The following is a 21785-nucleotide window of genomic DNA, read 5'->3' as shown; positions in this document are numbered from 1 at the left end:
TTGTATGTACTTGTTACATAGATAGGTGATATTATTTGAATGAATGCTGCCGAGTTGACAGTTCTTGACCGGAAAAAACCTGAGGCCATTCCGGTTAAGTAAGCCCGAATATTAAGGGAACGCACAAAACCAGTCAAGCGCTGAATTTGAAAAAGGTTTTGTTGCGAGGTCCGACCGGTGCTGCTATCACGGTGAGCAGTAAGCTTATTTGATTCGCGACTTTTATGATGGCTGTGGTTTAAACACGAATCCGATAAGAGCTGGAACTTATCTCAGTTAAACGGGGAGTCACACTGCAGCTGCTTGCTAGACCCAAAGCAAGACAAAGGTTTTATATAGGCATCGAACCCTTTCAGGGTGTAGAAGGTGTTCATTACAACTTAACAGTTCGTAGTAAACAAAGCTTTGCATTTTTTGGGACCATTATTCTAATCCGCTGGTATTCATGGTTCTGAGCACCGTTGGGTTAGGCTTCAATATAAAAATATGGTTCTGATCAATACTGTCTTACTTCAATCCGTTGCAACAGTTGACAGAAAGCTTTTGTAGCGTATTTTGGAAAGTTCAACGGGTTGTGAAAATCTACTGCAATTGAGGTATTCAAAATATTTCGGCAATTTCGAAGACTATTCGAAATCAATCACAACCCAAACCCACCAAAAATCAAAAACCAGTCATCCTATCTTCCGGGAATGAATTAAAGTCTTCCGCTAAATCTTAACTTGCTTGTAGTATACGCTTTCCTTTGTGTACTGTGACTAAACATTTAGTTGACGGATGCACGCATTGAGTGATCGCCTCATTATTCAAATATTAATTAATGTAAATCACCAAGGCTTGTCAAAATCACTGTCATAATAACAAAATTAAAAATATCTGCATTCTTAAATTCCACAAAAAATGCAAAAATTTCCTGTACTCAAAATCGTTTTCGCCGAAAAATGCCACGGCATTTGTAAAATGACAGCGTGCTTACAACAAAATCGCCCAGTTGCAACATAATATATTCTTAATTAATGACATTGCGTATATTGCGCTACACACGCGCATTTATCACTTCGCACTCGCAGAGTGTTATTTGTGTAAGTACTTAATATAATATAATAGAAGCAATTAATTCTTATGAATTTGTCAGCTGAATAATGCAAAAGCGCCTGAGGGGCAAAAAATGCGACTGACGCGTGGATTTACTAATTGAATGCTGTAGTAAATTAACTACAATGCAACAAATTTATATACGACTATATAATATTAAGGTGCGGTGATGCTATTCATATGAATTTTGTAAAAAAAAAATGTTTTTATTTGTTTTTATTAAACAATTTTTTTTTTACATTTTTTTTTATTATTTAAAAGTTTCAATAATTTAAAAAATTGAAAAAAATAATATTTTTCATTTATTCTTACATTAAAACCCTTTATTTTTAATATTTCTTATTTTTAAGTTTGAAAAAACTTTCTTATAATTTTGAATAGAATTTTAAATTTCCAAAAAACAACTTTTTTCAAAAAAAATTTAAAACAGCTATTTTTAAAATTATGAATTATTATTTTATTTTTTGTTGTTATTTATTTTTTTATCTTTATTTATTTATTTTTCTTTCCATTTCAAACAAAAATTTTCTTAATTATTTTTCATTTTTTAATAATTTTTAAATATAAAACTTTTTTCAAAAAAAAACTTGAAAACCACTATTTTTAAAAATTGTTTTTAATTAATTTTATTTTTTGTTCTGTTTTCTCAATTTTTTTATTTTGTTTATTTTTTTATTTCAATAAAAAATGTAAAGCAACTATCATTTTTTAATATTTTTTTCCAAACGAAATTGAGAATATTTTTCAAAAATTATTTTTATTATTTTTTTTCTTATGTTTTTAGATTTTTTTATTTCATTTATTTTTATTTATTTCTGTTTAATATAAAAAAGCTTTTTCAAAAAAAAACATTAATTACTTTTCATATTTTCTAATCATTTTTTAAATCAAAAAAAACAAAAACAAATAGAAAACCAAAATTTTTTAAAAATTATTTTCATCATTTTATTTTTTTGTTGTTTTTACAATTTTTTTTTTTTAATTTCAAAAAAATTTTAATTTTCAAAAAAATTTAAAAAATTATTTTCATCATTTTATTTTTTTGTTGTTTTTAAATTTTTTTTAAATTTTTTTTTTATTTCAAAAAAATTTTAATTTTCAAAAAAATTTAAAAAAACTATTTTTCATTTTTCAATATTTTTCAAATTTCAAAAAAAAAAGTTTCTTTCAAAAAAAAATTAAAACAACTATTTTTCAAAATTTATTTTTTTCTAAATATTTTTGTGCATTTTTATACCACTTACATTTTAATACTTTATAAATCATAAAAAAACTTTAACAACTCAATTTAGTTGTCACATTCAAGTATTTGCAGCATGTCAATAGTCTCATAAGCCAAGTCAATTTGCATAGTTTTAGTTTATATGCAATTTATTATGCCAAATGACTCACTTGCATTGCTTTTGTTGCAGTTTTAAATTTTCCGTTTTTTTTTATTTTTTTTGCATTCGACCCAAAGTCATACAAATAATTGTCAAATAGCAATATGTAATTACTTTAGGCATTTGTAATTTTTGTAATTGATATCTCAATTGGCAGGCCGCACTTACACACACTCATACACACGTGCATGTAGTAGATCATAAATACAGCAATTTGTTTGTTTGTATGTGTAACTTCAATGTTTGTCGCTGTTTTGTGGCCAGGTAATGACTTCAATTATTTTAATTCGTTTACAGTTAGTTGTTCTTAACAAGCAAACGATCACACACACATACACATGCAGACTCATAAATACTTACAATTACTTGCTGTGCAGTTTGAATTGGTCGGTTATTGCAGTAATTAAAATTTGAGTTAGAAAATTGCATTGGGTCAGGGGCGCCTATTTTCAACTCCACCCTCTTACCCGCGCACACATACAAACATACAGTAGTGGTAGACAGAGGTATACACATACATATATTTCTGCGGCTGCTTGGCAACCGATAATACAGTATATTGCTGTGCTGTACTTCAAAATATTGAATAATAATAATAAAATAACAACAACTACAACAACAATAAATTGAGCAGTACAGCAAACCAAAACTTACACTTTTACATATGCAATTCACTAATACACTCTTATATTTGCATTTGCCTACATTAACAACTGCATCGCGTGGGATTTCACCAAAAACCAAAATTACAACAAAAACTTAATAAAAGAAAAGAAAAAATAAAAACCGTTATCTTTGGCTGCTACGAAATTTTAATACCCTTCATAGACGCTTTTCTTTTAGCATAAAAGGGTATAAAAAGATATATCTTAATTTTTATCGGTCACTTTGTATGACAGCTATATGCTATAGTGTTTCGATCCAACACTTTCTGAAGAGATTGTGGTCCTGCCTCGGATAAAACCCAATGCCAGATTTCAGGAAGAATTCTTGTCAAACAAAAAAGTTTTTCATACGAGAACTTGCTTTATATCGGTCAGTTTGTATGCCAGCTACAAGCTGTAGTGATCCAATCCGAACAATTTCTGCAGAGTTTGCATTATTATCTCAAACAATAAAGTATACTAAATTTCGTGAAGATATCTTGTCAAATATAAAAGTTCTTCATACAAGGAAGTTATTTTGATCAATCACTTTATATGACAGTTTTATGGTGTAATAATCCGTGTAGACGGTTTCTACAAAAGAAACGCTTCTTAGAAAAAAAAGCACGTTTGAAAATGTCAGATCAATATCTCAAAATCTAAGAGACTTCAGGTATATATATTTATATAAGTATGTACATATTTTAAACAGTCTTCAAGGCAACCTTAATACACCTTGTTCAGGGCATAAACACATTCTAAACACTTAATTTTACCGTCTAAAAACCAAATATGTTGTGCTGTCTAAAAATATGGAAGTGCAAGCAAATTATTTTGAAGCCTATTATGAAAATATTTTAATTACAAGCAACTACAAGCTAACGTACACGCTCGCACTCAAACTGGTACCCACACCAACCGATAATATTCACTTATCTATTGTAGGCACGTCATTCGCAAATTGCTTGTTTGTGCTTTGGAGGTAAACGATTTTCCAAAATTTGCCAAACTTGTTTAAAATGAGCGAACAATTTTGTTCATTAAAATATCAACAAACGTAAAAGATCTCAAAAATGAAAAATTAATGCAAAATAATGTTGAAAATCTTTGCGAATTCATTAAAGGCGCCAGCTTTTGTAGAGCAAGTTTCTGGTGGCGATTTTTGGCTTGTACTTGTATAGATTGTATTAGATTGGTTTTAGATATATTTTATGTGAGTTTTCAAAGACCAGACATCATTACTTATTAATACTCTGAGGTGCAGAAATTTCCTTCTCATCTTTTCCTATGGTTTTACTGCTCTGTCTTCTCTGTAAACTCTATTAAGCGGACCTTCGAACGAAAATATTCCTCTTCCTTTTAAAACCAAGAATATTCCCTTTAACACCTTAATGAACAGGTCGATATCTTAATCTCGTTGGAGTAAATAAATAAATGAGGATTACACCGTGATTTAAGGTCTATTGTGCATTCTCCTAATTCACAACGCCTGATAAATTTCAATATACTGCTAGGTGCTATTGAGGCGATGTGATTCCTATTCGTCTTTTGATGCAGTGTGTGTTTGACTACCTGACCGATTACTAGGTGAAGAGGTGTGACTTCTAGCATGACTTAAAGTGCTGCCGTCGGGCTTGTACGCATGGCACCCGACACGCAGTTGCAGGCGAGTCGTTGTAGCTTCGATAGTTGAAGTCCTACCAAAGTCTGCGATGCTTTCGAGGCCCAAGTCAACGCAACATTTGTGATAATTATTCGCACGATCATGTACAACCATCTGACAATCCTTGACTTGCAGCACCAGGATTCAACAGCTAGTAGATTGCACAGGATTACTGCTTTAGTAGCTATAATAATGGTCAGGTCAACATACTACTTCCACCGCAGAGTGGAATCCAGCTTGAGACCAAGGTATTTGACCATATTAATCATCTCTATCTCCCTGCCCCAAGGGTTAGGTTCCTGGGGTCGGACAGGGACCTACGTCTCGTAAACGGCACGCTGGTCGTCTTCGAGGGTTGATGTTCAGTCCAATCCCAATGCACCATCGCCTAGCCAGGCCTAATCTCCTTTGAACGATATCGCAGAGAGTGTCCTCGAAATTTCCTCTAGCTATAATTAGAATAATACGAATGTCGTTCTTCTTTCTCCGAACAGCAGATGGTGACAATGTCAATCCATTTTCCCTCTCTACACAACCTAACTAAAACCTAGTTGCAATACCAGAACTAGCCCTCTACATTCATTTAAATTATGGGCTGTTTTAGGTTCTAGCATATGTTTAACATATTATAGTGGATTGGATCATTGTTTTCTATGTGAAATCTACCATCTGATCTACTTTATATAGATACAACAAGTTATTCCAATATCGACTCGTAAAAACTACCCAAAAGCATATATGGAGGAAATTTTTAAAGCAATTAATATACCCAATAACGACCTGAGAAGCCTTAAATCGGAAACTCACAAAGTTTAGTTCTGATTCCATTTTAGGGATTTACATCAAAATCTTATAAATATCAACAAATTTTTCATGAGAACGTAATATGAGGTTTTGGTGGATACACTATCACCTAAATTCAGTACAATTTGAGGTATTTTATACATAATATATGCATTTACTTATAAATAGGAATTTAACCAACTCAAATTTAAATTTTTTACACTGTATTCAACTTCAATTCTTTGACAGTGTAATAAATTCAAAACTGTTGGCATATTTTCAACTAAACTAACAACTTTATTGATGAGTCGAAATTTTGTCAGCTTAAGGCTAACAACCTTATTGGCGCCAACTTACTAATCACTAGAACTTTTAAAAACAAATAAATGCCCATAGCTGAAATATGATTTCACAAATACAATATATTTTTATATACATAAATGCCATGACAGCTTAGTTTAGTCATAAAAAATTGCTGGAAAATTATACCAATCACTATTCATTACTACCGCAGCTACTATTCAGCACCATGCCACTAAGCCGCTTGATAATGCACAAAAGCTAATCAGCAGCTATCTAATTAGCATAGATTAAATTCAACATCAAGTACAATATAAATATATCAACGGAGGCATATGACAAGTGTGGTGACCACTTCCGTTTTATGCTAATTGCCTAGCGTCTTTATGCCGAACCTGTTTTCAAACATTCTCGTTTCTTTGTTAACGTAATATTTTTAAATATGTATAATCATATAACACATTTAATAGGCGTTTAACTGCAGATAACCACATTGTTGACGTTAGTTGGTATGTAAGAGCTGACCTTGATGAGGGTAACAACCACTTAAGGTTGCTTTAGTGACACAGAATTTTTAGTGGAATTAAAGAATTTTTTTTTATTTATTTATTATTATTATTTTTTTTTTTGATAACTAAATTCCATACATTTGTAAATTTAGTATGCATTACATTTTAGAATATTTCTCTTCATAATTTATACAAAATTATAACCTTCATATACAACATATATATGTAGTTTAATATCTAGCTACATTTAAAAAAGTTTAATGAAAGCTTAAGTTTTGAGCTAAATTAATACAGTTGTACCATGAATAGGGTATATTAAGGCTTTAGCACGAATTTTATAGATCAGATACCTTATAAAGATATGAGACCCTATATGATATAGATGATCAGCGTGAGTCATTTTAGCCATATAAAGATGTCCATTTGTCTCTCAGTCTGTCTGTATACATGAGAACTAGTCCCTCAGTTTTGGGGTTTCAATCTGAAATTTCGTTAATTTCTTTTTCCCTACAAGAAACCGCTCTTTTTTCAGTACCGCCGATATCGGATTTCTACAATATAAACTGGCCAATCAAAATCTGGTTCTTGTATTGAAAGCTTCTTTATTTGACAATATATCGTCACAAAATTTTGCATAAATTATTGTCCAAAACAATGTGGACGATCTCCGAATAAATTGTTCTGATCTCACTACTATAACATATAGCTGTCAAACAGATTGATCTGTCAAATTCAAGATCCTTTATCAAAACTGTTTTGTTTGACAAGATATCTTCACCAAAGCTGTCACGGAGTATTGTCCAGGACAGGGTTACAATCCACGAACAAATTGTTTACTTCGGACCATATAACTGATATACAAACTGAGCGATCAAAATCAAATCTTTGTATGGAAAACTTTTTTATTTGACGATATATTTTTACCAAATTTGGCAAAGATTACGCTATGATATCCGATGCAATTGCTTAGATCGGGCAACTATAACACATATGTATGTAGCTGCCATACAAACTAGTCGATCGATCGATCAAAATCAAAATTTCAACTCAACACAAAGCTGTCATACAAACTATTTTATCGATCGATCAAAATCAAAATTTTTTATGGCAACTTTTTTATTCATGAAGGGTATTTTAGCTTCGAAGCAACCGAAGTAAATACTTTTTCTTTTTTTATGCTCTGGGAATACCAAATTTAACACAATAAAATCAGAACATTCTCATGACTCACGTATTATGTTTCATGAGTACTGTTATTTCTTTGTATAAGCTTTTATACGTGCATTAATGAAGTAAATTGACTGAAATGAATCACAATAGAACATAATAATGAAACAAAATAAAAATAAGGAAATACGAAAACAAAGCAAAAACTACAATAAGAAACGCACGATCTTGAAAGAATCAAGAATTAAATAATAGAAACTGAAAAAATAAAGAAGAGACTTACAAAAATCGCACAATGTCAGCTGAGCTTTAAAGTAAATCACACAAAACGATTCGTAATAAAATTGAAGTATGCATGTAGTAGTGTAGTAGTAACGAGTCTTGACTGTAAAGAACAGCGGCTTCGCATTGACAAAATCACAGTCAATGTCCGTCAAATGCAAATGTCGCAACACTAAAATGACAATGCTGCATGCATATATTATAAAATAGCAAAAACAATGTTTACGCATATATTTCAAAACATCTGGATCCAACACGAACAAAAACATACAAATGCGAAGTGCACTTAGCTGGCCAACTCGGTTGGTTGATTTGCTCATCAGTCAAGTGCAGTAGCGCAATAATAAATTATAAACGCCAATTACACACACACACATATGCAATTACAATTAAGCAGACAAAATGAAATGTAAAAAAATGCAAATACAACAAAAGCAGCGAGCAGTAAAAACAGGCTGTGCAAAATAATCATTGGCAATCGCCACTGCATACTAAATGTCTGTAAGGGGTCAAAATATAAAAAAATAAAAAAATATTAAAACCCATAAAAATACAAAAAATGGGGTACAAAACAATTAAAAAATACCGAAAAACTGCATTAAAAATTGCAACCGCATTTACACCATTACAACAATAAAAACATAAATTTATGCGCAAAAGTCGCAAGTTCCGACAATCAGTAACTGTGGCAGCACTCGGCATTGTTCGAGCGTATGCAAACGCTTGTATGCAAATACAAATGCGTATTTTTTTGCGAAACGCACACACACACACATATGTAAAATGTATGCAGTTATTTTATTTTGTTGAATTTGTTGCATTTGCGCACGCGCACAGCTGGTGGGTGGGTGTTAAAAACAACGTCAGAATGCCGCATGACGCCACACGTTGGGCTGCTCCTGCATGTATATGTATGTATTGATTGTAGTTCACTGTTTACAGTATTGCACAAAAGTGTGGGGACAATGATATAATTCAAAATTAAAACAATTTTTTCTTCATTTGTAATTTTTTTTGAGGTAATAAATTAGAGACTTTTTTAACTACACATGTCATAGAATGTAAAGCAAATGTTGACTTCGACTGCACCGCAGCTATAACACCATTCAACAAACTATAACATTATTATAACATAAAAGAACATAAAAAGCTCTTTACTTTGATTTCGATGGGTTGGTTTGTATGGCAGCTAAATGCTATAGTGATTCGATCTGAATAACTTCTCCAGAGATTGTGGTGCTGCCTTGAACAAAACGCTGTGCCGCACTTCAGGAGGATTTCTTGTAAATTAAAAAAGTTTTCCTTACAAGAGCTTGATTTTAAGTGGTCACTTTGTATGGCAGCATGATCTAATCTTAACTACATATGTATTCGAATATTGTAGAGTTGTTTCTAATAATAATCTGCGCCGTGCTTCTAGAAGATATTTTATAAAACAAAAAAGTTTTTTATACAAGAACTTATTTTTGACACTTCAGTTCATATTACAACTATGTGCTATTGTAGTCTAATATCCGCGATTTTCACAAAAAAGCAGCATCTTGGTAAAAAGAATACGTGTGCAAAAGCTGTATTTCAAAAACTGTAATAATTTCATCCAAAATTTAAAATATATTTTAATAAAAAAAAAACAAATTTCGTGTCCATAAATTTTTTCTACTCAAATTAATTCTTAAAAGGTAGGTGTACTCTTATAGGAGAAAGAGATCTTGATTTACGATTTCACGATAAATTAAATCTCTGTCTTAAGCGTTCTTTACTTTTGTGCAGCACTGTAGACTCATACATTTCCTATACAAAACATCTGCTTACGATTGCACTTATGTACATACATATGTATGTATACTATATATTTTGCAAATAAAACTACTACTCCATTGGTGACGACTAAAATCGTTCACAAACGCGGCCAAGGATGTCACACGATATTGAAATGCGCACACAAACCTATTTATATACTATTGACTTCCAATTTGCATGCACAATGAATCGGTCGAGTACGACACAGGCAATTACATTTACAACGCAAATTTTACTGCAAAAAATTAACAAAAAAACGATGTTAAAAATTTTAGTAAACAAAAGCAAGCGAAAATAAAAAAAAAAAAATAAGTAAGGAAGGGTTAAGTTAAGGTGCAACCGAACATATCATACTATTGTAAATTGCAAGAATCAAAGCCCGGGAAATACCTCAAAGTTCAAAACGTCAACCAGATCAAATCATACGATGTCGTGTGTAAATAAAAATTTAATGTCTCTGGCGTATTTAGTTGTGACTTATCGCGCTTTTGGTAGTTTTTAACCGTACCGTCATATGGAGAGATAATGAAAATAAATTAATTTTCAATCACACTTAATATTAAAATAATTTTTAAAACTGTTAGTCCCGAAAAATTTTCGGGATCGAACTTCAATTAAAATGAATAGATTTTTTAAACTAAAAATTTCAATCAAATTAATTTTTTTAAAATTTAAGTCCCGAAAAGTTTTCGGGATCCCGATATGGACATTTGAAAACCAATTCATTTTCATTCCATCTTTATATTAGAATAATTTTTTAAAACTGTCAGTACCGAAATTTTTTCGGGATTGGACTTTAATTAAAATAAATTGGTTTCTTTTTCAAATTTTCAATCAAGTTAATTTTTTTTAAATTTTAGTACCCAAAATTTTTCGGGATCCCGACCCTGACATTCGAAAATCCCGACATTTACAAAAATAACAAATCTTGATATTCATGGAATTATCGTTTATTGGGCTAACATACTTTTGTCACACAAATTTTGAAAATAAAATAAAGAATCTAAACTAAAGAGTTCAATTACCTGTTAACCCACCATTATTCAAGCATTATTGTGACTCAGTTCCTTAATTACTTCTCAAGTAACGAAATTGTCATTGCATGCAAAAGTATTGAACTTCAATTGGAGCACTAACCCAAAAAATCGTTCAACTCTATTTCCCTTGACTGATAATGGCGTCTGAATTTCAAAAGCAAAAACAAAAACTTTGTTTATTGTGGACAAAGAAAATTAGCGAAAAATTGTTGAACCGACGAAAAGTGCAAATGTTTTAATAATATTAGCAAAAATAATAAATAATGCGAACGAGTGGCTGGCAAACAAGTATTTCGATATTTTGCCTTTTCATTCGTTAATACTACAACAAAGTGCAAACGAAACTTCAAGCAAGCAAGCATACACTTATGAATATATGAGATATGCGCTTCTACGTAGGCGCTAGTGGGTGCATAACTTCCTTGACCGACTGCGGTCAGTCAACCATTTGACGCTGAGTTGACTGCGGCTACAAAAACAAATGCGAAAATCAAATAGAAAATAAAATAGAAACGAAAAGCAAACAAACGCAAAATAGCTGTACAGCAGCAGGTGCATGCATATTGTTGCTAAATGCTGTTAACTAACAGAGGTGACAACCTGTCAACATTTCACTTTTCCATAAAGTGACTTGTAATTAAGATGCGATCGTAGGGTGAAAAGTAAACGCTAAAGTTAACTGCAAAATGCAAAATTGTGTGTAACAGTTGTAAGTTGTGTGTATGTAAGTGCGTTAATCTTAAAAGCAAATAGTCAAAAAGTAAAAAAATAAAAAAATAAATAGAAATAGTAAAAAAGCGCCAAGCGAAATACTCATAAAAATAGCATAAGAGACAGCAGTGTTGTGCTTGCCTATTAGCGAATACACGATTAAGGCATGTACATATATAATAATATATTACAACTCATATATTACTTAACATCTGTTAATTAACTGCCTATTATGTTAAAAATGATGCGCACATTTTCTCTTTAACGAGCGTCAAACTTTAAAAGCAAAACAGACTTGCCTTTACAGCTTTCCACACATAAGCTGGCATATAGACAAAAGCTAACAATCAATATATGGGCCTACCGATGACACATGCATTTGTGTCGTGTACTTTGACTTTTTTTCTGAGTGTTATAAGTTTGAATCCAACTTCGAGTTGGTGATGGTCATAATAATGTGGCAGGAATATGCTGTGGGACTTGCCACTTCTTTTTCTTCTTTATTGCGTACAACAACCAATATTATTAGAAAATACTCTATTTTCATTAGTCTAGATTCGAATTTTTAGACATTAAAAATGAAATTCACTTATTTTTTCGATTATCATATTCTTGGAAATACATACACATGTTTGAATTAATGTAACTGTGTATAATAGATATTTCGCAGAAATATCTACATTGAAAATCGGTGTTGAACACGGTAATACATATTTTGAAATATTTCAATAATTTCTGCTGTTAAATTGTTTATTTCTTGAATTATATGAGATTATTTTTTTATAACAGATTGCAACGCTTTTTCAAAAATTTTCGCAATATTTCAATAATTTCACTACTTTAATTTTTTACTTTTTGAATTAAATTAAATTATTTTTTGTTATAACAGGTGGCAACGCTTTTTCAAAAATATTCCCAACTTTAATAATAAAACCTCTTTAGTTTACTTAAATTTAATTATTTTATTTTATTACGCGTTTCAAAATAATATTTTTATACACACGGCAGCTCTTTTCCAAAAATATAATGCCTTTTATTCTAATCTTTAATAATAAAACCTCTTTAGCTTACTTAATTTTTATAATTTTATTTTAATACACTTTTCAAAGTAATGTTTTTATACACATGGCAACTCTTTTCCAAAAATATTTTCAACAAAATTTTTTGGAAAATATTTCTCAGTTTACTGCCTATGCTGTAATACCTTTTATTTTTAATTATATTCATTAATTTCATAAGTTAAATTATTATTTCTATAACATGTGGCAACTCTTTTTCGAAATATATTTTCTCAACTTTATTATTAAATCTTCTTTAGTTTATTTAAATGTAACAATTTTATTTTAAAACACTTTTTTAAATAATGTTTCTACACAAATGGCCACTCTTTTCCAAAAATTTGTTCAGCTACACACATATATATTTTTTTAAATATTTCTCAGTTTAGTACCCATGCTGTAGTGCTTTTTATTTTTAATTTTATTGATTAATTTTATAATTAATTTTTTCGACTACAAATTTTGAAACAGCTGGCAACTCCCACAATTTTTTATAGTTTGATTTATGCCATTAAGTCCATCATTTTCTAAATTTCCTACTATGAAAAATATACATATATTCGTCAAAGTTGAAAATTTATGAACTAGTGAATATTCGACTACTTTTGGACTAGTAATTTTTTCACCTTTCGATATATTAAATGTAAAAGGTGTGTAAAAGGTTTTCCCAAAAACACTAGTTTGTCTGTTTGATATCAGCAAATATGCTTTCATAGTATTTTTATTGGTGGTACACCAAATTACTCGATCACGATTGGCCATTTAAAGATATTGCATGTAGTAGGCATGAACAATTTAGTGTCAGACAAAATTGATGGTAGGCAATCAATGAAATATACGCTAAACAAAACTAAATTCAATAAAATAAAAATGAAATAAGATGGAATAAAAAAAATATATTAAAATTAAATTAAAAATTACATGGAAGCTAATTAAATTAAATTAAATTAAATCAAATTAAATTACATTAAATTAAATTAAATTAAATTAAATTAAGTTAAAAAGTTAAAAAATAAAATATAATTCGTAAAAGTACTTGAAATTAAAAGATTAAATAAAATTATATTTAATAAAAAATGTTCCTGGGGGAAATGCAGGAAATGTTGATATTTAATAAAAGAAATTAAATAAAAATTAATTGGAAATAAATATTATTGGCTATGTAATCTTAAATCAATGAAACGAAAAACTAAATAAGAAAAAATGTTTGGCAATAAAATACAAAAACTTATTGCTTTAGACACTTCCAAAGCAATTACCATAAAATAGCTGTCCATTACGTATACGCCTCACCACACCTGGCCTTTAAATAGGCTTCAATCCCATTATAAATTTTCATATTTTCCACATGATTAGCGGTATCATAAACATTTAATTAATGGGCACTCCAAAAACTTTTCGAATACGAGCTTTTGTTTCCTTTTTGCAACATCACGTACCGGTACTCGGTTGCATAAATGTGCCAAATTGTTGACTTCCGCGACTTTTGGCACACAAGAAAACACTCGTAGGCATAGTTCACAGCTCACAACCCGCTTAAGCTTGCAACATGCAGGCATATGTATATGTACATATGTATATACTTGTACATCTCTATAGATGTGAGTAAGCGTGCTAATACACACTTGCGCCTGAGCAATGACGTAAATTTGCTTGATCGCATGTAGCTATTTATTGTAGAGTGCAAAAGTCTTGCGAAGATTTGCTCACAAAATTTTTGAAATTTTCACTTGATGCGGTAAAAAGTTATTGTGCAACTTTATTGCTTCGTTGGAGTGTTGTATAGTTTACAGTTAATACGAGTTCGACACGAATAAAATAAAAGGATTCACGGTAATGATACTTGCCGTTATCTGGCAATTTTTTATTGACTGAACAACGTTGTGCAGTTACATGCACATAAAACAAAAACAATGAAAAATGTAATGGTTTGGGTTTATTTTTATCTTAAATTCAAATAAAAAATATATAAAAATTTGTTTATGCTCTAAACATTTATTTTCTTTTAACTTATGCAATAAGTTATAATGTTAAAAACAAATTATTAGAAATAAATATTAAATGTATCTTAATAATTTTTCAACCCATTGTTATTTATTTGCATATAGTATTATATTTTATATTTATTTATTTTAGTTTTATTATTGGTTTAACAGAACATTTTTATTTTATTTTTTTTTATTTTTTTAATGTTAGACTTTCTGGAATATTATTTTGGCAGAACATACTTAAACTTTTTTATTTAATTTTTTTTGTTTTTTTTTTATTTAATTTAAAAGATAAAAAATTAATTTGTGAAAACATTTTATTTTATCATTTACTATACTTTCATTTAATATAAACTTAATCTTATTTTATATATATATATATTTTTTTTAATTAATAGATACATTACTTTTTTAGAAACATTATTAAAAATCTTCTTATTAATTTGCGACTTTATTTTAATTTATTTTTCTTTAATTACATGTTGTCATAATTTATTTATTTTAATTTATACATTTATTTTTTTAAATGCAAAATAAATTATTGTTTTAATTTTTTTATTTTATTTCAATAAACTTACTCTTATGTTAAATATTTAAATTTCGCAATAAATTTAACAGTTTAAAAAAACTATTAAATCCATTACTTTTTTTTTAATTATTAAAAATCTTCTTATTAATTTTGTTTCGTTATTTTAGTTTATTTTTCTCTAATTAAATTTTTTCATTTTTATTTATAACGCAATATTAATTTTTTTTTTAATTTTTTGTCGTTTTAAAAATTACACTTAATAATATAAATTCAATCTTAGATAAATTGGAACAAATGCCACTGTTAACTACTGTTGGTTTTATTACATTTTTTTTCTAAAAAAAAATTAATTTTTTTGTTTATTTCATATTTTATTTATTGTCTTCATTAAAATGAAATTTATTTTATTTTACTACATTATATTTTATTTTTCTATTTTTTTTATTTTATTTTACTTTGTTTTTTTTTTGTTTCATGTTATATTTATTTTACATTAAACTTTAATTTTCCAAAAATTTAATTTTAACGTTATTTTATTATTCAATTTATTTTTCAGATTTTCAATATTTTTGAAATATATTTTATTAAATATTTTATGAAAAAATTATTTTTTTATTTATTTCATATTTTATTTATTGTTTTATTTTATTTTATTTTATTTTTATTATTATTTTTTATTTTATTTTATTTTTTTTTTTTTTTTTATTTATTTTTTTTTTATTTATTTTTTTTATTTTATATTAAAATTTAATTTTCCAACATTGTTTTTTTGCCTTATTTCTGAATTTACCTTTTTTCCCAATTTTTCAATATTTTTTACTTGTATATTTTTTAATCTCAAAATTTTCGCCAATTTATATTTATTTTTTTTTATTCTACATATAAAAAAGTACATTAAACTTATTTAATTTTTTCCAAATCTTAAACTTTTTTAATTTAAAAAAAATATTTTTAAATCAAAAATTTTTTTCTACATTTAAATTTGTATTCGGACCACACAAATCCAGGCAAATGCTTTACTGCTTTCAAAAATTTATTTCACTGCATTGTTCTACCCGAAATTAGACTTTCCAGGTAAACCGCACCCAACTGCCTAACACTTTAAATGAACATTCTACAACTCCAATGCAAACTTATGCAATCCATTTGTCAGTTAAAGCACTAAGCTTTTTTTGTTGTTATTTTTTTATGATTTTTGGAAACGCTGGGCTCGCCTCAATTTAAAGCTGCCTAAAAATGTTTTTGTTTTTTTTGCAACAGCACAATTCATAAACATGCCAAAGCAACAAAAGGCCAGTCAAATACTCACACACATACAAACGTTCATACAATTGTTATTATAAATGTATTTCTGTGTGCATACAAAAATAGGCGTAGTGACCCACAATATGAATAATAGAAAAAATATGCGCAAAAATAATCGAAATGAAATATGAAAATCCGCTGTACGCGCCCGTGGCAGCAAAAATGCGCAAATCCATATGCATAAAATGCAGCGCAAATAAAATAAAATTTCAAAAAAATATAAAAAATTTGATTTTCTGATTACCACGTATAACTAACGGTTATTGGCCACTCTTTCAGCTATGATTGCACTAATATTTAATTGCCAATTTATTGACCCCTATTGACCAATTTATTTCTGGCAGCGCCTAACTGCAAGCACGACAATGAATATTTAACAAATCACCACCGCGGGCGGTGAAATACGCAGTTTTGTTGTAAACTTTGAAAGTTCTGCGAATTGTTGAATTTTATTAGACTAATTGGGTGCATATTTAGTGGCATAAATTAATTACAACAAAAGATGTGATAAAAATAATGGCATATACAAATGCAAAAAATATATGTATGTATATAAATGAAGTTAGAAACATCTTTAAAATTGCCTTTTTATAAATTACACTTAATAATTATATCATTTACTTACATATATACCAATTTTTTCGTTCTCAAATCGTCCCATCTGCGTCACGCTTCCATATTGGGCAACAACATCCGCCGGCACCGAAAATTATTTGTCTAAGTGGCCGATCTCGCTCCATAGAACGGCTTCTTCAATTTGCATGTCAGCACCTTAAAGCGTTTTTTATTATTTTTCTGTTTTCTGCTTTTTGTTACTTGTTTCTTCAAACAATATCCTAATCAAAATTCAATTATTAGCACGTTACCGTCATGCAAATGCTGTGTAACACCCGCCCGCCTGCCACATGCCACTTAGCGCCGCTACCGAAAACTGACTTGCGTAGCAAATGAAATGATTGTTACAAAGAGCCAACAACAACAACAACTGAAAAACAAAATGCTTGAAATGCGCGCGCTCGCCACTTTTTTGTAGCGATCGCCCCCGAATCGCGGCGCTAATCCGATTTTTGATCTCGATTGTTTGCGGTTAGACCGCCCGCGTTTCATTCTGGTACCGCCGAAAGCAAGCAACAAACCGTATAAAAAATTATGAGTTGTGTTTTTTTTTCTCTTTTTATTTTGACATATTCTGTATTAATCTTCGTTTATTCGGTTGTTGAAAACAACGTTGATATGATCAACGCAAGTTCTCGCCTTTAAATATTATTTTCTATTATGTCTTCATTTGTCACGCATGTTGTTTTTCGCGTTATTTTATAGTAGATTGCGTGAGAAATACAAATAGGTGTTATCAAAAGTGTGCCATTTACAATTTAATTTATATTTTCTATGAATATTATTTTTTTCGGCTCTCAAAAATATCGTATGTACAATAAGTTATGTTATGTAATAATGTTAACTGACCGTAAAACCTTAAGGAAATTATTAGACTTCGTGTTTCAAACTACCAAATTTTCAAATTTTACAAAGTAATAATGCTGTACAGTAAAGCAGGAGGTTCAATTTAATTTAAGCTGAAGTATTTGTCATATAAGAAGACTTTTTGCAAACCTTAAGAGCCATTTGATATCTTATTTTAAGTAACTTGAACTTTAAAGGACCTAGATTTCTATGAGGAAGAAGAGTTCTAGATAATGCTGAATAAAGGCATGGAAAGCATAGGTGGTGTTCAAGCGGCTTTCTGATGCCTACTTGCCTGCACTTTTTGCGTGCATCGTCGTTACTTATGCCCATTTGGCTCGCATATGATGCCAATAGGTTTTAACCTATCATTGGACTAACAACCGTGCTGCAGTCCTGCCGAGACCATGTGATTAGAAAACATGTGTGTTTTTCTTCGGAACTTTCTATATGGTCTTGGCGATTCTGCATGTCCTTAAGTCATTCTATCTTACCTTGTTCCATCTCTCAGATGACACTTTTGGCAATCTCATCAGCTATTTCTTTTCCCGGAATTCCTTTTTGGTCTGGAACCTACATGCAGCTGCGTTCCGGAAGCATGTACAATAGATTACGGCTCCCATTCCATTAGCCATTTTTTATCCGTTTGTAAAAATATTATAAGTACCACTGGCGAGTCGCATTCTCCTAGTTCTAGCAAGCAAAATTCATTATTTTTCCAAAACATGACTTTAGTAATCTATATCTCGCGTTGTAAAAAAAAAACTTGTAAGATCGTTTTGTGATTGATCAGCTAAGTATTAAAAAAATATGTTTCAAATATGGACACCAGAACAAAGAGAATAAGCCAAATTGTATATTTTTCTTCTAAAAACTTCTGAGAATGTGAAAAGTGTTTACGTGAATAGTCGCACAGAAGCGGCCAACTTTAGCCGATACTAAAGGTATTGCGTTCCATTAGAACACCACCAATCCACATACATCTATACTGCCTCACTTATATCCTGAGAGCTTAGTTGGTAGTTCTTACACTTTCTCCTTATATTCAAGACTTCGCATGAAGTAACTGCAGCTGCTCCAGTATACTGCGAATATTTTGTAATAATTTTCAGAAGAAGCTTAGGAAATGTCCCAAATTTTGCCAGTAAGGACAGGAGTTGCTATAAAAGTGGAATTACCTTCAAATTGCCAAGAATTTATCGATTAAAACGATACACATTTCATCTAAATCTGATCATTTTAACTAAGTTAAATAAAACCTTCAGTTAAATGCAAAAATAGTGGATTTCTTTTTATCATACCTTTTATACTAAAGGATGATCCATTTTGAGATTCTCTACTTTTTTAAAGAAGAAACACAAAAATTTCAAATTTATGGGGGAATGTTAATAATAATTCGAAAGAATATTCCTTGGCAATTATTTTTTGAAAATCATCTCTTTCAAATGTTGGTCGCGGCTACGTTTCAGATGATCCATCCATTGAGTCCAATTTTCGATGGATCGTTCGAGCATTTCGACCGGTAACTGGCGAATCACAAGCGTGATGTTTTGCTCCAAGGCCTGAATTGAAGTGGAATTGTCCGCATAGACTTTAGATTTTATATATCTTCACAGAAGAAAGTCTAACGGTGTGATATCAAACGAGCTTAGGGGCCAATCCACCGGCCCACAACGTGAAATTATCTGCTCACCGAAGTGTTCTCTCAATAATTCCATTGATTAATGCAATGTGTGGAAGTGACGCCGTCTTGTTGAAACCAAATATCACCGAGATCCCGAGCTTTAATTTTAGGCATCAAATAGTCAGTTATCATGGCTGGGTCGGCAACGGTCGCCCTTGACGGTTACGTTCTCACCGGCATCATTTTCGAAGAAATGTGGACCGGTAATTCCACTAGCCCACAAATCATACCAAACCATTGTTTTTTCTGGATGAAATGGCAGCTCTTTAAATCTCTTCAGGCTGCTCTTCGTTCAAAATGCGGCAAGTTTACTTGTTCACATACCCATTGAGCCAAAAATGGGCTCCATCGCTGAACAAAATTTGGCATGAAAAGGTCGGATCTTCTTGAACCTTTTCAAGTGCCCATAGAGCGAAACGATGTCGCTTGAGAATTCGAGCGACTACAGTTCTTGCACAAGCTCTATTTTGTACGCTTTCAATTTAAGATCTCGACGTGAAATGATCCTGAAAAAGTTCCACTACTTGGATCACCCGTTTTGGCATTACTGTTAATTTGCATTTCATTATCTTTGAAGTGTTCGCTTCTTCTCTCGTCAATAAAAACAAGAATAAGCTTCTGATTACGCTTAAATAAGTTAAAAAATAAATGAGTTTCTTTAACATTTTAATTTCTATGCTTGATTAGACGCATTGTACAGTTTTGAAATTGAATTTATTTCCTCTATTACTGAACGTTTTCGACTTAATACTAAGACTATTTTGGCTGCGAAGAGTTCTTTGGCTCTTTAATTTGCACAGACCAAATAGCAGATCTAATTAGAGTCACTAACTTTTAATGTGTTTTCATTTATTTATTGAGCTTGGTCAGTAACCTCCACTTAATGTCCAAGGAATTTGTTGTTGTGCTGGTGTTTTTATGACTTGCATAGCAGATGATCTTCCGCAATTAATTTTAAACGCTCACTAAACACTGAAGCGCAGCAGACACACACTCGCGTCCTCAGCCACAATTCGGAAACGTTGGCAGTTTATAACTAAGTTAGTGTTGGTTGCAATTGATATAAATAATTAGTAGTTTTTATTTTGTCCAATTTGTTGTTACTTTAGTCTAAAGCAAAAAAAAAACAACAAGAAATAATTACATAAGAAGACCTTGTTGGCGTGTCTTGGCGTAAGTTAATTGTAAACACTTTTAATGAGGCTTTAATTTTCCCAAACTACTTAATCACAGCATAAACCCTCAAACACACACACACACACATTTTTGTTAAGAAAATTCAGCGCCTACTTGTAATGAACGCTGGCGCTGTGACCTTCTTGCGTGTCAAGCGCAATTAATTTTCGAATGCACAGGTCATTTACGGGCATACACACACGCACGCGTACAAAGCTTTTTTTAGCGCAGGGTCAAGACTACATTACAAGCGTAGCAAATCAGGCGTCTAAACGTATTGACCGTAAGAAAGAGAGCATTTAAATTCAATTTCATTTCGAAAAAAAATGTAATGTGGAAAAGTGCCGCAGCGCAATTACAACTACATTTACTGGCCAACCTGTTTACAAGTGGACTGTCGGCTGCGCCTGCGCAATGCACGAATGCGTTGCACTTACACACAAATGTATGCCGTGTATTTATGTGTGAGTGTGTTACCGATAACAATCAGGTCAATCAGTTAGTTGGTCAATTGGTCAAAGACATAGCCTATTGCACGTTGTGCGTTGAACAATTGTACACCGGCGCAACAACAACAATGGTTACAAGCACCACTTAGTGGTGTTGTGCTTCTTAATTTGGTTGCAATTGTTTTTAGTTCGGTTCAGCAATTTTATTATTTAATTTTCATTGAATTTCATCAGCCGGTGGTAAGGCAATTTTCTGCGCTGATTGCAGCAAATGCAATTACAAGCTTGACAGCAGCGAAAATTTATGACACCTGCCCAAAAATTAGTTTTTGTCTCCAACTGTTGCGCGCTGTTGGTGTTGACCTACTCTTTGAAAACCTTTTCCAGCGCACAAAAAAATTAAAAAAATGAAGGCAAAGCAATTTTGACACCAAAACTCATAGAATTTAATTAAATTTTAATTAAAATTTGTGTATTACCGACAGAAGGTTGCATGTCTTTATGAAACTTATATAATTTTAATTTTTTTTTAGTTTTTTATGTATGTACATACATATGTATATTAATTTATTTTTATAATAAAAAAAAACTTTTAAAAGTTAGAATTATAAAAGTTTTAAGTGTAACAAATATTTTTCAACATTTGGCATAAAAAATTTCTAAAATAAGAAATTTCAAGAGAATACCTCTGTAAATTATTTTGAAATCATTTTAAAAATATTTTTTTATATTTATTAGAAACCGTACTGAAGACTCCCCGTG

The 21785-nt window shown here is 30.6% G+C and overlaps 1 protein-coding gene across 1 annotated transcript in view; it reads left to right on the top strand.

Moving 5' to 3' along the window:
- LOC120771741 overlaps window positions 1–21785 on the top strand; it is a 40598-nt gene that overhangs the window by 3475 nt on the left and 15338 nt on the right. The gene's annotated exons all lie outside the window — the stretch shown is intronic.

The sequence above is a fragment of the Bactrocera tryoni genome, chromosome 3 (assembly GCF_016617805.1).
Source record: "Bactrocera tryoni isolate S06 chromosome 3, CSIRO_BtryS06_freeze2, whole genome shotgun sequence".
Taxonomy (NCBI): domain Eukaryota; kingdom Metazoa; phylum Arthropoda; class Insecta; order Diptera; family Tephritidae; genus Bactrocera; species Bactrocera tryoni.
This window is presented reverse-complemented; position numbering and strand designations above follow the sequence as displayed.